This window comes from Girardinichthys multiradiatus, chromosome 3 (assembly GCF_021462225.1).
Source record: "Girardinichthys multiradiatus isolate DD_20200921_A chromosome 3, DD_fGirMul_XY1, whole genome shotgun sequence".
Lineage (NCBI taxonomy): Eukaryota > Metazoa > Chordata > Actinopteri > Cyprinodontiformes > Goodeidae > Girardinichthys > Girardinichthys multiradiatus.
Window position 1 is genome coordinate 43,057,751 of NC_061796.1, and position 16,941 is coordinate 43,074,691.

A 16,941-nucleotide genomic window follows, 5' to 3' on the forward strand; every position below is an offset into this window, starting at 1 on the left:
ATGTAATTTGTATTTATGTTTAGTCATTTTTTTTTTGAGGACTTGAAACTTGGGACGGCTGCATTGAGGACTGAGGCCTTTGTATATGGATCACGCGTTTTACCGCTGTGCCACACCCTAAAAGGAGATTTTAAATGACAGTAGTGTGTCAGGAGACACAAAATAGACCATAGTGATCTAAAACATACAGCCAAACCAACACAGAAATAGGTCAATGGACTCATAATTAACCTCTGTTATGGCCATCTCAGTCCTAAGATCTAAATCACAGGTGTCAAAGTCCAGTCCTTAAGGGCTGGCACCCTGTAACTTTTAGATGTGTCTCTCTTTCAAAACACCTGAATCACATTATTAGGTCATTAACAGGATTCTGTAGAACTTGAGTGTATGAGGAGGTCCTTTGATTTAGGTGTGTTAAACTTGGGAGATATCAAAACGTCGCAGGCCACCGTCCCTTGATGACGGGAGTTTGTCAACCCTGATAAATCATTTAGAAAACCTATGGGGTGAGCTGAAGAGAGAACCAGCAGTGGTGTCCAAAGTCAGTCCTTAAAGATGACATATGCAAAATCCACTTTTTTTAGCCTTAAGATACATTCGGCTGTGTACTTGGAGTCTGTAGGAGTCCAGAAAATTTGAATTTAGTCTCTCCGGGTGCTGCGGAGAAATCTTTATATTCTGGTTGTGCCATATTTTTCAGTCCGTTCAGTTTTCTCTATCCTCTGTTACGTTTTTCCAACTATTACGTCACAGTATTTGCTGCAGAAAAGCAAATACTGTGCCTCCCTGGGCTGTCACCTTACCGTGGTGGAGGGTTTTGAGTGGCCCAATGATCCTAGGAGTTATGTTGTCAGGGGCTTATGTCCCTGGTAGGGTCACCCAAGGCAAACAGGTCCTAGGTGAGGGATCAGACAAAGCGCAGCCCACAGACCCATTATAACGAATAACATATTTCCCTCGCCCGGATGTGGGTCACCAGGGCCCCACTCTGGAGCCAGGCCTGGAGGTGGGGCTCGCAGGCGAGCACCTGGTGGCCAGGCTTTTACCCATGGAGCCTGGCTGGGAACAGCCCGAAGAGGAAACGTGGGTCCCCCCTCCGATGGGCTCACTACCTGTGGGAGGGGCCAAACGGGTCAGGTGCATTGTGGTATAGGTGGCGGCCGAAGGGGGAGACCTTGGCGGTCTTATCCTCGGTTGCAGAAGCTGGCTCTTGAGACATGGAATGTCTCCTCTTTGGTGCGGAAGGAGCCTGAGTTGGTGTGCAAGGTAGAGAGCTTCTGGCTAGAAATAGTCTGGCTCACCTCGACGCATGGCTCTGGCTCTGAAACCAGTCGCCTTGAGAGGGGTTGGACACTCTTCCACTTTGGAGTTGCCCTTGGTGAAAGGCGCCGAGCTGGGGTGGGCATACTTGTTGCCCCCCCATCATGTCACCTGTACGTTGGGGTTCACCCCGGTGAACGAGAGGGTAGCCTCCCTTTGCCTACGGGTGGGGAGACGGGTTCTGACTGTTGTTTGTGCTTCTGCACCAAACAGTAGTTCAGACTACCCACCCTTTTTGTAGTCCTTGGAGCGGTGTTGGAGAGCGCCCCTCCGGGGACCTGCCTTGTTCTGCTGAGGGACTTCAACACTCAAGTTGGCAATGACAGTGAGACCCGGAGAGGTATGGTTGGGAGGAGTGTCCCTCCCGTTCTGAACCTGAGTGGTGTTTTGTTATTTGACTTCTGTGCTCGTCATTGATTGTCCATAACTAACACCATGTTTAAGCATAAGGGTGTCCATATGTGCTCTTGGCACCAGGACACCCTAAGCCGCAGTTCGATGATCGACTTTGTTTTCATGTCATCTGATCTGCGGCTGCATGTCTTGGACACTCGGGTGAAGAGGGGAGCGGAGCTTTCCATTGATCAGTATCTGGTGGTGAGCTGGCTCTGATGGTGGGGGAGGATGCTGGTCAGACCTGGCAGACCCAAACGAACCTAGAGGGTCTGCTGGGAACACCTGGCGGAGCTTCAAACACATTCCGGGGGAGGTGGGGGACATTGAGTCAGAGTGGGCCATGTTCCACACCTCCATTGCTGAGGCGGCTTACCGGAGCTATGGTCGCAAGGTTGTTGGTGCCTGTTGCTGCGACAACCCTCAAACCCGCTTGTGGACACCGGCGGTGAGGATTGCTGTCAGGCTAAAGAAGGAGACCTACTGGGCCCTTTTTGGCCTGTGGTACTCCGGAAGCAGCTGGTGGGTAATGGCAGTCCAAGCGGCATGCAGCTTGCGTGGTTGCTGAGGCAAAAAATTGGGCGCGGGAGGAGTTCGGAGAGGCCATGGAAAACGACTTCCGTATGGCTTTGAGGTGATTCTGGTCCACCATCTGAGGTCCCCAGGTTCCACTGAGGAACCGGAACCTGGGGACCTTGGGGCAGGCTATCCAATCTCTGGAGCTGAGGTCACCGAGGTGATTAAAAAGCTCCTTGGTAGTAAGGTCCCAAGGGTGGATGAGATTCGCCGGAGTACCTTAAGGCTCTGGATGTTGTGGGGTTGTGTTGGTTAATGCGACTCTGCAGCATTGCGTGGACATCGGGGGCAGTTCCACTGGATTGGTAGACTGGGGTGGTGGTCCCCCTTTTCGAAAAGGGGGACCACAAAGTGTGTTCCAACTATAGGGGAGTCACACTCTTAAGTCTCCCTGGTAAGGTCTATCCGGGGGTTACTGGAGAGAAGGGTTTGTCGGACAGTCGAACCTCGGATTCAGGAAGAGCAGTGTGGTTTTTGTCCTGGCTGTGGAACACTGGACCAGCTCTACACCCTCAGCAGGGTCCTGGAGGGTTCATGGGAGTTTGCCCAACCAGTCTACATGTGCTTTGTGGACTTGGCGAAGGCGTTCGACCATGTCCCTCGGGGAATTTTGTGGAGGGTACTGCGGGAGAATGGGGTACCAGGCCCTTTGATACAGGCTGTTAGGTGTCAGAGCTTGGTCAGCATTGCTGGCAGTAAGTCGGACTCGTTTCCAGTGAGGGTTGGACTCTGCCAAGGTTGCCCTTTGTCACCAATTTCTAGGTGCACCCAAGGGATTGAGGGGAGCCGTTTTGGTGGCCGTATGATTGCGTCTCTGCTTTTTGCAGATGATGTGGTCCTATTGGCTTCATCGGGTTCTATTGGCTTCTACAGTTCTCACTGGAGCAGTTTGCAGCCGAGTATGAAGCGGCCAGGATGAGAATCAGTGCCTCCAAGTCCGAGGCCGTAGTCTTGAGCCAGAAAAGGTAGAGTGCCTTCTCCGGGTCAGGGGGAGGTCCTGCCTCATGTGGAGGAGTTCAAATATCTTGGGGTCTTGTTCACGAATGAGGGAAAAATGGAGCGGGAGATAGATAGACGGATTGGTGCTGCGTCAGCAGTGATGCAGACGCTGTACCAGTCTGTCGTGGTGAAGAGAGTGCTGATTCAAAAAGCAAAGCTCTTGATTTACCGGTCGGTCTATGTTCCTACCCTCATCTATGATTATGAGCTTTGGGTCATGACCGAAACAACAAGATCACGGATACAAATGGCCGAAATGAGTTTCCTCCGCATGGTGTCTGGGCTCTCCCTTAGAGATAGGGTGACAAGCTCGGTCATCCGGGAGAGGCTCAGAGTAGAGCTACTGCTTCAAGAGGAGCCAGTTGAGGTGGCATCTGGTTAGGATGCCTCCTGGACGCCTCCTGGACACCTCCCTGGTAAGGTGTTCCGGGCACGTCCCACCGGCAGGAGGCCCAGAGGAAGACCCAGGACACGCTGGAGGGACTATGTTTCTCGGCTGGCCTGGGAACACCTTGGGACTCCCACGGACGAGCTGGCCCAAGTGGCTGGGGAGAGGGAGGTCTGGGTCTGCTTAGGCTGCTGCCCCTGCGACCCAATCCCGGATAAAAGAAAGACAATGGATGGATGGATGGAAGCTAAATACGGTCATGGACATCCGGCTAATCAATTTCGCGTATCTGCCATATTTATTTCCCACTGCAATTTTGCAGTCCAAGCTCAAGTATGCCTACGCTGAAAGAGGATAGGTTCGGTTGGGTTGTTGGGTGTATTACCCCACAGAATTCATTACACCATCCCCCACCATCAGAACCTCTTCGAAGGGTCTGGTTAAATTTTTTAAACAGTTTTGCATTATTTTAGCTGCTTTTGTTCTGTTTCTGCAGCGCTTTTTAGTTTGATAGTTGTTATCAAACTATAAAAACAGAAGAAGGGGTCAAAGTGGAGTGTTCTTTGACCTGGAGGGTGCCGGGTGTGAAGCGCCTCAACAGCATTTAAAGAGATGACACCAAACGGTAAAAGAGGAGCCTGTGGAGCTCCATTAACAAGGAATTCAGATTAAGGCATTGCAGTTCCACTTTAGATTACAACTGAATGATCTAAGTGTGAAAACGGAGGATTTAAAACCATGATATGTCCCCTTTAAGAGTCAGTCCTACATATTTTAGAGCTTTAGATGGTTCAACAAACCTATATAAAACAAACGGTACACTGTCAGGTGATGATGATAAACCTAGGAGGTATTCAGCACTTTAATTCAGCTGTGTTTAATCTTGAGAACTTGATTTGGACAGAGATTTTGCAAAACCGAACGTCAGAGATCCCTATTTCTGTATGCAAAATTGTGAAATTTTATAGGGGAAGAGCTGTTAGCCTGTTAGCAAAAGGGGTTCATACATATTGTTTTCAGGGTTGCTCAAAATTGTGGCACTGGTGACTTTGTTCAAAACAGTAATATTTTTACAAGGTATTTTTCACTAAAAAGTAAATGCGCACAAATTAAGGTTGCATCAGTGTGAGATTATGCTACAGCAATATATGCTTTGTGCATTTTACATCCTCCCAAGGGGCGTCAATTAGTGTGGAAGGTACTGCAAATATAGCAAAATATAGAATGGATTATGAAAAAGCTAAAGCTGACTTCAGATTCTAGAAACTATTATATCACAGCAATAACTGCTCCCTTTTTTGTCATAAAGTCATAGCAAAGTCTCAGAATTATATTATGTTCCACATTCATACAAATTCCAAGAAGTCTAATTGGTTGCATAGTGATGATAGATGAGTTTTTCCTTTGAAACTAATCTGTGTATCAGTCAGCTGTTGAAGATAACTTTTCACAGAGAAGAAGAGATGAAACACATTGCACCTTCACGTGGTCCAGGATACTGAGGAGAGTGAAAAGTGACTCTAAAAAAACAGCATGAATCCGTTACCTCATCACCCAGCTAAAAACACCCGGAGCGCACCCACCCTTTGACTCAGCATCTTTCACTTTTGCACACTACATCGCTTTTTCCTGTTTGTTCAATCTTATTATTACTATCAGGGAAACTTCTCAACTCACTCGTTGACACAGCGAGTTCCACTACCTCAGCAAGATGGCGTCGGGGTTTCACAAAACTTTTCTGACCGGGGGAGGACATCACCTTCCAGCTCTGGAGGAGGGGGGATATCCCACAGGCTGAACCACACGTCGAGGTTTGTTTGTACATTATCCGTTTTTACAAGACGCCTTGATAAAGTTTCAAATCTAATCTAATCTTGCACAGCACCCCTTTGTGACAAACAGCTTAATTCCAAAGTAAGACACCCACAGTTTTGAAGAAAAGGGACACCCACAGTTTAAAGTTAAAAGGTTATTTGAGTGCTAAAAGGTCTGAGAATACTGGTGACATTTAGAGCTAATATCCTCCAGCTGCAGGCATCGAAACATAATGCTTTACAAGCCTTCATTTATAGATCCTCAGGTTTTGCTTTTGCTAAGATATTGCCGATCATGAAAATATACCGCACAACATTTATGCCATTTTTATTCATCATATGTGGGATTGTCTTTTAAAAATGTAATCTGTGGAAATCTGTTCTACACTACATAAAAAAAAAAAATAAAAAAAAACATTGGCTCTCAGTTGCAAGATAAAAGAGCAGAGTTCTAATAATGTATTCTTCCATGAAGCCAATATTCACTTCACCCAACTGTGTGGTTAGCTGCTGCCCAGCACCTGTAGTGTACAGGTGGGAGGGCAGGCTTATATGAGTAGGAGGTTCACTGAAATGAAATGAAATGATGCAAAGCCAGTTGTTGGCATGTGTTGGAAAATGGTGTTGAACAGAAGATAAACGTCTCAGAAATTAATTCCGATTTTACAAGAGGTCTTGATAAAGTTTTAAATCTTATCTCATTACACACACTACTCTATTTCCAAGTAAAACCCCACTGTGTCAAAGAAAAATGACGCCCACATCTGAAAGTGGGCCAAGTCCCTTTAATTTCGAACAGATGAGTTTACTAGCGATTGTGAACTGAGCCCTGCCAGAAAATGTGTAGCTGTGATGTAGCAAGTCCCGTTCAGTCATTCATTAAATAGATCTTTACCCACATTCATCTATTGAAAAGTTGTCTGTATGTTGTGTTTTATTAAAGATGTTGATGTTCATTAAATGTTTATGTGGTGACTGTAGTGATTATTAGTGTAAGTTGACTGGTACAGCTGAAAACCAATATGTAGATACAAGAAATAAAGACAGAACCATTTTTTCCACACTGTCTTGACATGAAATCAGACATTTTTTAAACATTTCTTAATACAAAGCAAACATACATTTGCTTTGTATTTTGTAGAATTGTATTTCAAGCTACAGCAAATGACTTACTTGACAACATAATGCTGCCACCACTTCAGAGTTAGGATGGTATTCTCAGGCTTGCAAGCATCTCAGTTTTTCCTCCAAAAGGAACAATAAGTAGGCCGAATATTTTAATTATAGTTTCATCAGAAAACAGGATATTTCTACTTTAATTAAGGTAGTTGTCATCACTGAGTGGATTTGCAAACTGTATTCTGTCTATTTATATAGCTTCTTGAGTAATGGCTTCTTCTTTGCAGAGTGGCCTTTCATCATGTCATTCAGCCAGCATCTTCTCAAGGTCTTTTCCTTTTGTTTTCGAGTTAATATGCAAATTTCGCACTAAAGCACATTCATCTCTGTGGGACAGAGCATGTCGCCTTCCTGAGCAGTATGATAGTATATGGGCCGCTTGCTCTACCGCTACGGCACGCGCAGCACCCTAATTTTTCAGCCCTTAACAAAATTGTACATTATAGAACATTATTCCTCATCCTACTGAAATGGTTCAATTCACCGCTTTGTCATTGTTTTTCTATCTGTCATAAAATGTGCTGCCTGTCTGGCGTGTGTCTCAGGACGATGTTGAAAAATCTGTTGTGCGGGCTTCTCTTTACTGACTAGTTCCTGCTGAAAGCCATGAATCCCTAATGTGGAAAAGACTAACATCAGCATGGGTTAAGATCAGGTTTGTAGTAGAGTGAAAGCAAGTGTTCACTGTTCACTGAAATATTTTAAAACATAAGACCTATATCATAAAACTTATTTTCAGTTTCGTGGGATTTTTATACTGACAAGGATAGGATAGATAGCTCAAGAGGTGGCATAATAGTTACAGATCAATGGGTCACAGAACTTAGGTGGTGAGCAGGTCTGCAGATTCCCGGAACGGGAAGGAGACTCATAGATGGTTTAGCACAGTAGAGTACCTCCATCCAACCACAGATATGGATACGGAGCATCGGGAGGAAGAAATCCAGGCTTGAATCCACAGGGATTTTCTGGAAGGAGAGGAGCACAAACTCGGGTAAGTGTAACTCTGGGAGAGTTAACAATCTCACACGGCCTTAACCTTGATTAGCCTTGATGTGCTGCAGCTACGGAGCTGCACCTGCCTATCACAGCCCTGCTGAGAAGAGGTGAGAGAAAACACAGCACAACAGAGGAAAAACAGAGACCAGCGAGACTGACAAGAATTAGCTAACTGAATGTCAGAGAGGTTCTTGTGGTTGGTCCAAATTATCATGGGTTGTACTGTGTCCTCAAACTATTGTCGCCATTCCTCCAGAGACTGTTTGATGGTTAGAAACCCCTGGTCTCCGATGATGTAGCTTTTTTCTGGGGGTGAATAGCGTCTGAAAAAGAATGCAAAAGGGTGGAGCTTACCGTCAATCGGAGATCCTTGAGAAAGTACAGCTCCAACCCCTGTGTCCGAAGCATCCACTTCTAGGACAAACTGGACCTTGGGATCAGGGTGGATGAGGATGGGTCCAATGAAGAATCTCTGTTAAATTTATAGAAAGCTTCTTCAGACTCAGGAGTCGAGGTGAATATCTTCTTGATGGATGTTAAAGAAGTGAGGGGTGAAGTTGTCAGGCTTAAGTCTCAGATGAATCGGCAACAGAAGTTGTCAAATCCTAGGAAAAGTTGGAATTGTTTTCTGATAGTTGGCGTGGGTCATTCTAGAACTACCTTGTTCTTTCAGGTGTCCGTCTTCACATGGCCAGCCTCAAAAATGAATCCCAGAAAGGTTATAAAGTTGACATGAAATTCAAATTTCTCGTCTTTGACAAAGAGACAGTTTTCTATACGTCGGAGGACCTTGCTGACATGTTGCTTGTGTGTTTTGAGATCCTTGGAGAAGATTAGGATGTCATCAAGGTATATAAATACGAAGATCTTAATGAAGTCTCTCAAGACAACATTAACCAGTGAAAGACAGCAGGGGCATTAGTTAAGCCAAAAGGCACAACTAAGCACTCGAAGTGTCCAGTGGGTGTTTTAAAGGCAGTTTTCCATTCGTCCCCCTCTTGAATAGGGACCAAGTGAATAGGTATTGCGGAGATTGAGTTTGGTGATTTGGTTCAGGGCTCTATAGTGGATGCAGGGTCTCATGGTTTTATCTTTCTTGTCAACAAACAATAACCCTACACAGACTAGAGAGGATGATGGCTGAATGATACCTGGTTTAAGAGAGCCCTTAACGTATTGTTCCATGGTCTCACGCTGTGAATTGGAGAGGTTGTAAAGGCAACCAGAGGGCAAAGGGAGCACCTAGGAAAAAATCTTTACTGCAATCATAAGGGGCAATGAGAGGGAAATAAAAGTGCCAGATCTTTGTTAAAGACACTCTAAAGGTCATGGTATTTTGGAGGAACATGAGAAAGATCGGGAGTAGGTTCAAGATCCGTATGGTTTGTGGAAACAGAGAGAATGGCTGAGAGGAGACAAGAACCTAAACCATGGGTGCTCCAGAAGACATTAACTTGTCTTCGATTCAGACAAGTTAATGTGTGGGTTGTGTATCTTAATGGCAGAGCAACTAGAATGTCTTTACTATGGAAGACAAGAAGAAAATAAGCTAATTGTGGTAACCAGAACGTATAAATCGGAGTGGATGAGTTTGTTGTCTCCAGTGACATGCAGTCAGCACAACACAAAACCTGCCTGAACACAGCTCTGTTGGATAACAGCTTCTGCTTTTAGTCATACTTAGTATCCTCTTTGTCTATTAGATATTTTGCACCCTCTTTCATTTTGAGTTTTAACAAGGTGCATGCAGTCTTGCCTTGTTCAGTCACTTCTCGACATATCTGACACCTGCATTCTCATTCTGACAAAATATAATATTGTTGTGTGATTAGTCACTGGCAATAGAACAGAATGTGACAATTCATGATAATAAAATAAACTGATGACATAATGTCATGACATAATCGGCATTATACTGACAAAGATAATGAATCCTGGCAGTTTTGGTGATGTTTGACTTAATAAGAAACCTGCAGGCTCACAACAACCTATGGATCTGTTTTGTTTCATAAAAACAATTCAAGTTGTGTGTTTTACCTTTTTCCAGCATAGGAATGCCTTCTGGGCCTTCATAATACGTTAAAGGCCCTGACAGTTTCCCCATGCTTTTTGATCAAGATCCAACTTTAAATGGCGAGGCTGCAGCAGAAGTTCAAGCGACGACTGTAAGTAGTGACTGGTTTTCTGGCATTTTTCAGCCGAAAATAACCATGATGTATGTGTTCACACACACACACACACACACACACACAAACACATGCACACCCACTCACACACACACACACACACACACACACACGCACACACACACACACACACACACACACACACACACATCCGTGTTTTACTATCTTTATGAGGACTTTTTGGTCACTTCCATTGACTTCCATTCATTTTCCTTGATTTTTAGTGCCTAACCCTGACCCTAACACTAACCCTAACCCTAACCAGTTAATACCTAACCCTAACAATAACTCAATTCATACCCTAGTCCTAAACCTAACCCCTGTCCCAAGAACGGAATTTGAAAAAGTGAGTACCAGGAAAATGTCCTCACTTTGTCAAAATGTCCTCACTTTGCGATAAAAATACGAAAAATGGTTCTCACTCAGCAACAAGTACAAGAACACACACACACACACACAGTTTTCCTATCTTTGCAGAGACATTGCATTGACTTCAATTCCTTGCTACAGCCTAACCCTGACCCGGAGCCTAACCCTTACTAATATATACCTGACCCTAAATGTAACCTAAACTCAATTCATTCCTTAGTCCTAAACCATTTTCCCTGTGTGGACTAGGCAAAATGTCCACACAATGCTGGTGTTTAATCTACACAGGGTTATACAGACATGTGCACACACACCCACATTCTCACTCATTCAAACAAACTGTCCTGCATTAAGGAAACACATAATACACTTAAACCTATTCCACAAATAAATTAAGACAGAAGGAGACAGATGTAGTCAAAAAAAGCGTGTACATTTCAATGTCTAACACAAGAAAAAAACATTTGTCTTTTTTCATGTCACAATTTACTGATTAATCATCTAGTTAGTTTCCCCTGACATGCTGCGATTAGTTTCTCTCATAAAAAAACCACAAACCAAACAAACCCTTAGACACCCACACAGACATATATACAGAGACACACACACAAAAACACATTCTCTATCTCCCCTAATCGGCGTTCCAGGGTGACGCCACTGATGATGGTTTTGGAAACTGAGCGGCATCCCCAGTGGCTGTTTTCCTGTAAGTGCTTTGCAGAATCATGCCATAATGTCGCTGAGATGCAAAAGTGGAGGGACACTGGTTAAGACCAGTAACTGAAGCTGTTTACCTCTTTATCCATTCATTTTACTTCCCAGAAATAATTTGTTTGTCTGTTAATCTTTCTGAAAGAAAGTCAAAGCCACTTTGGGGTCGCTGCCAGAGGATATCCAGCACCAGTAAACATGTCTGGATATGTGCTGTTACAGTTATAAATATGGAAGGGTGTTGGACCTCTGTAATTCATCAAAATATTCATCACAAATGAGATCCTGATGAAGACAACTGAAAGCCAAATACATGTAAAAATTAGATCCATATTTCCCACAAACCCCAAAGTTCTTTGTCCCTTTTTAATAACCGTTTTCCTTTCTGTCTTTAATTAAAATTAAAAAGCTGTTGGAAAACTATTTTTTCCTTTGATCTTTTGCTTATTTTCCTATTTTACAGCAATGTTTTTGTTAGTGTATTGTGGGCCTGGCAACATCAGTGTTAATTCTGCCCAATAGGTCAGTGCAATACTTTGATTAAATCAGAAATATTTGAGCAAAATCAAAATCTTATTCTTGGAGGATATAGGGGTGACTTTTCCTGAAATGGTATCAATGAAGTTAAAGTTTAGGTTAAGGTTGAAACTTGACATCAGCCAAGGGCCCAAATGTACTCGTACGCGTCGTATTCCGCTTTATCCGGGACCAGATTACGGGGGCAGCAGACTCAGCAGAGACACCCAAACGTCCCTCTCCCTAGACACCTCCTCCAGCACCTCCGGGGGGAGCCCAAGGCGTTCCCAGGCCAGCTGAGAGACATAGTCCATCCAGCGTGTCCTGGGCCGTGTTCTGGGCTTCCTCCCGGTGGGACGTGCCTGGACAACCTCCCGAGGAAGGCGTCCAGGAAGCATCCGGTATAGAGGCCCGAGCCACTTCAACTGGCTCCTCTCGATGTGGAAGAGCAGCGGCTCTACTCCGAGCCCCTCCCGGATGGCCGAGCTCCTCACCCTATCTCTAAGGGAGTGCCCGGCCACCCTTCGGAGGAAGCTCATGTCAGCCGCTTGTGTCCGAGATCTTGTTCTTTCGGTCATGACCCAAAGTTCATGCCCATAGGTGAGCGTAGGAACGTAGACCGACCGGTAAATCAAGAGCTTTGCTTTTCGGCTCAGCTGTCTCTTCACCACAACGGACTGGCACAGTACCCCCATTACTGCGGCAGCTGCACCGATCCGTCTGTCGATCTCCCGCTCCATTCTTCCTTCACTCGTGAACAAGACCTCGAGATACTTGAACTCCTTCACTCGAGGCAGGAACTCCCCTCCAACTTGAAGAGGACAAGCCACCCTTTTCCGGTCGAGAACCATGGCCTCGGACTTGGAGGAGCCGATCTTCATCCCAGCCGCTTCACACTCGGCTGCGAACCGTCCCAGCGCATGCTGTAGGTCTTGGCTAGAGGAGGCCAGCAGGACCACGTCATCTCCAAAAAGAAGAGACGAAATCCTCTGGTCCCCAAACCAGACCCCCTCCGGTCCTTAGCTGTGCCTAGAAATCCTGTCCATAAAAGTTACCGGGAACAGGTCCGACTTAGTGCCGGCAATGCGGCTGGACTCTCCTCGCCAATACCGTGGCGTAGGCCTTACCAGGGAGGCTGAGGAGTGTGATCCCCCTGTAGTTGGAACACACCCTCCAGTCACCCTTCTTATGAAGGGGGACCACTACCCCAGTCTGCCAGTTCAGAGGCACTGTCCCCGACCACCACTCAATGTTGAAGAGGCGTGTCAACCATGACAGCCCCACAACATCCAGAGACTTGAGGTACTCAATGCGGATCTCATCCATCCCCGAAGCCCTGCCACCACGGAGCTTTTTAACCACCTCGGTGACTTCAGCCTGGGTGATGAGAGAGTCTAACCCCGAGTCTGCAGCCTCTGTTTCCACCAGGGAATGCGTGATGGCAGGATTGAGGAGAACCTCAAAGTACTTCTTCACCGCCCAATAATGTCCCCAGTCGAGGTCAGCAGCCTCCCACACCCACTGTACACAGTGTTGGCGAAGCACTGCTTCCCTCTCCTGAGGCGCCAGACGGTTTGCCAGAATCGCTTCGAGGCCAACCGGTAGTCCTTCTCCATGGTGTCAGCGAACTCGAGTTTTTGCCTCTGCCACAGCCCAGGCCGCGGCATGCTTGGCCTCATGGTACCCATCACCCGCCTCAGGAGTCCCACAAGCCAATCACAGCCGATAGGACTCCTTCTTCATCTTGACAGTGTCCATACTGCCGGTGTCCACTACCGGGTTCGGAGATTGCCGCTGCAGGCACCGCCGACCTTACGGCCGCAGCTATGGGCGGCAGCATCAACAATACATGCGGAGAACACGGTCCACTCAGACTCTATGTCTCCAATATCCCTCGGAATCTGGTCAAAGCTCTCCCGGAGGTGGGAGTTGAATACAACCCTGGCCGAGGGCTCTGCCAGACGTTCCCAGCTGACCTCACTATGCGCTTGGGCCTGCCAAGTCTGTCCGGCTTTCTCCTTTTCCAGCGGATACAATAATGAACCACCACATGTGCTCTCATGCAAAGTGGGGTGCACACAAAGTATTCTTGGTGTGCCCAAGAAGGCCATTCCAAGACTCAGCATAGATCATCCACATTCTTAAAGGTTTTAATGTTGTGGTGCAGTTTGGAATGAAGGGGGGGCTAAAATACTGTAGTAGTCTATTTCTATCTTTGCTAATTTCTCTGGGTCCAAGGGATGAAACACAACTCAGCAGACAACTAGTGGGCAGCAAAACACAATACTATGCAAGAGTATTTGTACACCCTGACCTGTCAAATGTTGTCGTGTTGCAACTACAGACTGATTATCATGTTCTGGGTTTGGATCGGACCAAAGTGCAGATAAGAGCTTGGCAGCCGCATGATGAAAGGAAGACTTTTCTTTCATTAAAGGTCTCCAAAACGTAACATAATCCAGCCAGTACAAACATGTGTTGAGCGAAAAACTTACATGTGTACATAGTTCTGTAACGTAGCAAAACTGAGCATAAACAGGGGTAGTGAACGAGGAATAGTGACGGAGGAACCAGCGGGGAACAAAGAACACAGACCAACTAATATACAGGGAGAAAACAAAGGCAGGTAATCACAGGAACTAAGAACAGGTGTGGCAAGGAGACATGGAGGCATAAGGGACAGGTGGAACTAATTAACAATAAAGGAAACCATAGACCTAAGAACGGTTAATACAAAAACACAAACCAAGTCCAAGGACGTCATACCATGACATAACCCCCCCCCCTCAAGGTCGGATCCCAGACGACCACTAGAAAACACAAAGTCCAAAACACAAAAATTCTCCAACCAGGGTGGGCGGAGGGGGGCCTCGGATGGAGGGCCAGAAACAAAAAAAACAGAGTTCAGGCGGGCGACCAGGGGGTCGTCCCCAACAGGCACAGAGTTCCCCAACAGGCACAGAGTTCAGGCGGGCGACCAGGAGGTCGTCCCCAACAAGCACAGAGTTCAGGCGGGTGACCAGGAGGTCGTCCCCAACAGGCACAGAGTTCAGGCGGGCGACCGGACCTGCACCACAGAGTTCTGCGGCGAAGTACCCAGCGAAGAGGCCGACGATCAGGAGGCCAGCAGCGTCGAAGCCAGCGGCAATAGAAGCCGGTGTTCTGGAGGCCTGCAGCGACGTAGCCAGCGAAGAGGCCGATGATCCGGAGGCCAGCGGCGGAAAAGCCTGCAATGAAGAAGCTGAAGGTCAGGAGTTCGGCGACGTGGCCAGAGGAACCCAAGAAGTGAGGTCTTCAGAGGTCTGCGGCGAGGATGCAGATGCCTCGAAGGTCTGCGGCGAGGATGCAGGCTGCCTGGAGGCCGGCAGCAGAGATGCCCGGGAAGCCCACAAAGCGAGGAGTCAGGCGGTCTGTGACGTGGCGAGATCCTCAGAGACTTGAACCTGGCGTCCGGCTTGGACCCAGACAGAAACCCTGAAGACTTGAACCTGGCGTCCGGCGTGGACCCAGGCTTAGAGTCGTCAGGTACATTGTCAGGTGCATTGTCAGGCGTAAGTCAGTCAAAAAGTCAGTCATCACATTGTCGGGCTGTGGTGTGTCAGGCAAAGAGTCAGGCTCTGGTGTGTCTAGCTGTGGTGTGTCTGATCCTGGGTCAGGCTGTGGTGTGTCTGGCCCTGAGTCAGTTGTAGTGTCAGACTGCGCAGGAGCACAGTCAGTGGGTCCTAGAGCCAAGATGTGAGGCGGTCCGTCCTCAGACCCCTCAGGAAACTCAGGAACTAGGATGAGAGGCGGTCCATCCTCAGACCCCTCAGGAAACTCAGGAACTAGGATCTGAGGCTCTGTAGACCCGGCGGCGACCGGCTGAGGCTTTGTAGACCCGGCGGCTGCATGCTGGAGACATAGCAAAACTCAGCATAAACAGGGGTAGTGAATGAGGAATAGTGACGGAGGAACCAGCGGGGAACAAAGAACACAGACCAACTAATATACAGGGAGAAAACAAAGGCAGGTAATCACAGGAACTAAGAACAGGTGTGGCAAGGAGACATGGCGGCATAAGGGACAGGTGGAACTAATTAACAATAAAGGAAACCATAGACCTAAGAACGGTTAATACAAAAACACAAACCAAGTCCAAGGATGTCATACCATGACACTGATGGTATTTTACTGGGATTTGACATGAAGGACCAACAAAAAGTACCATAAAATTGCAAAATGGAAGGTAAAGACCTTTTCATAAATAAAACTTAAAACGTTTGAGGAACATTTGTATTCAAACCTTTTGCAAAACTTAAATAATAAATTGGGTTCATCTGTGTGTAATTTAATTTCAGAACCAATACAGTTGTTTTTTATAGAACATTAGAGAACAAAAAACATCATCAAGGCTAAAAAACACACTAGTCAAGTCAGAGATGAAGTTGTGGAAAAATTTAAAGTAGGGTTAGGTTATAAAGCAATATAACAAGCTTTGAACATTATATGGTAAACTGTTAATTTTATCATCTAAAAATAGAAAAGCAGGTAAGATACCTATGGTAACTGGAGTAGCTGCTCAGGTAGGACAATCAGGACAGCTGTTGGTTATACACTACAAATTTAGCTTTTATGGGAGAGTGTCAAGAAGAAAGTCAGTGTTGAAAGAATGCCCTAAGAAGTTCCGTCTGGAGCAAAAAGCCATGTAGGGACACACAAACCATATGGAAGAATGTGCTCTGGTCAGATGAGACCAAACGTGAACTTTTAGGCCAACATACTAAAAACAACATGTGGTGAAAAATAAACATTGCAAATTCCTATGAACACCATTTCCTCAAAGTGAGACACAGCGGTGGCAGCATCATGCGTGGTTACGCCTTTCTTTAGAAGGGACAGGAAGTCAGAGTTGATGAAAAAATGGATGACCTGCTTTGAATTAACTTAAAGCCATAATCCTATACACATCAAATGGTGACATTTGTGTTTGAGCTGAACTTTGTCCCTTCTGAATTAATGTAAAGTAATTAGGAATTTGTGTCAAGTTATAAAAACTGTTGATCACAGATGGAAAACTTTCAGTCTCCTAAAATGCGAAATTGGTGGAGACTTACCAAAATATACTCTGAACTGCAAAAACTAGTTCTAACAAAGTTTTTGTCAAACCTTTCAGGTTTTTATTTGTAACAAAATCTTATAAGCTATTACCATTATCTATCCACTTCATAATTCATAATACACTAGTTTGTGTTGGTCTATCACATAAGATCAAAATAAAATGCAATTAATTTTGTATGAACATGAACATGTCATATCATATTCAATAAAGTAGAATAAGCTCTTCGATGAGGCTCATTTGTCAGATTAAAATGACAACCTTCAAGCAGGTATTAAACATACTTTTCATTGAGCCCACATTTCTGCATTGATCTGATGCACTATTGCTATCCTAAGCTAGATGTAAGCATTGCTACAACTAATAAAATCTTGAGGTTTCAAAAAGGCTGTAATA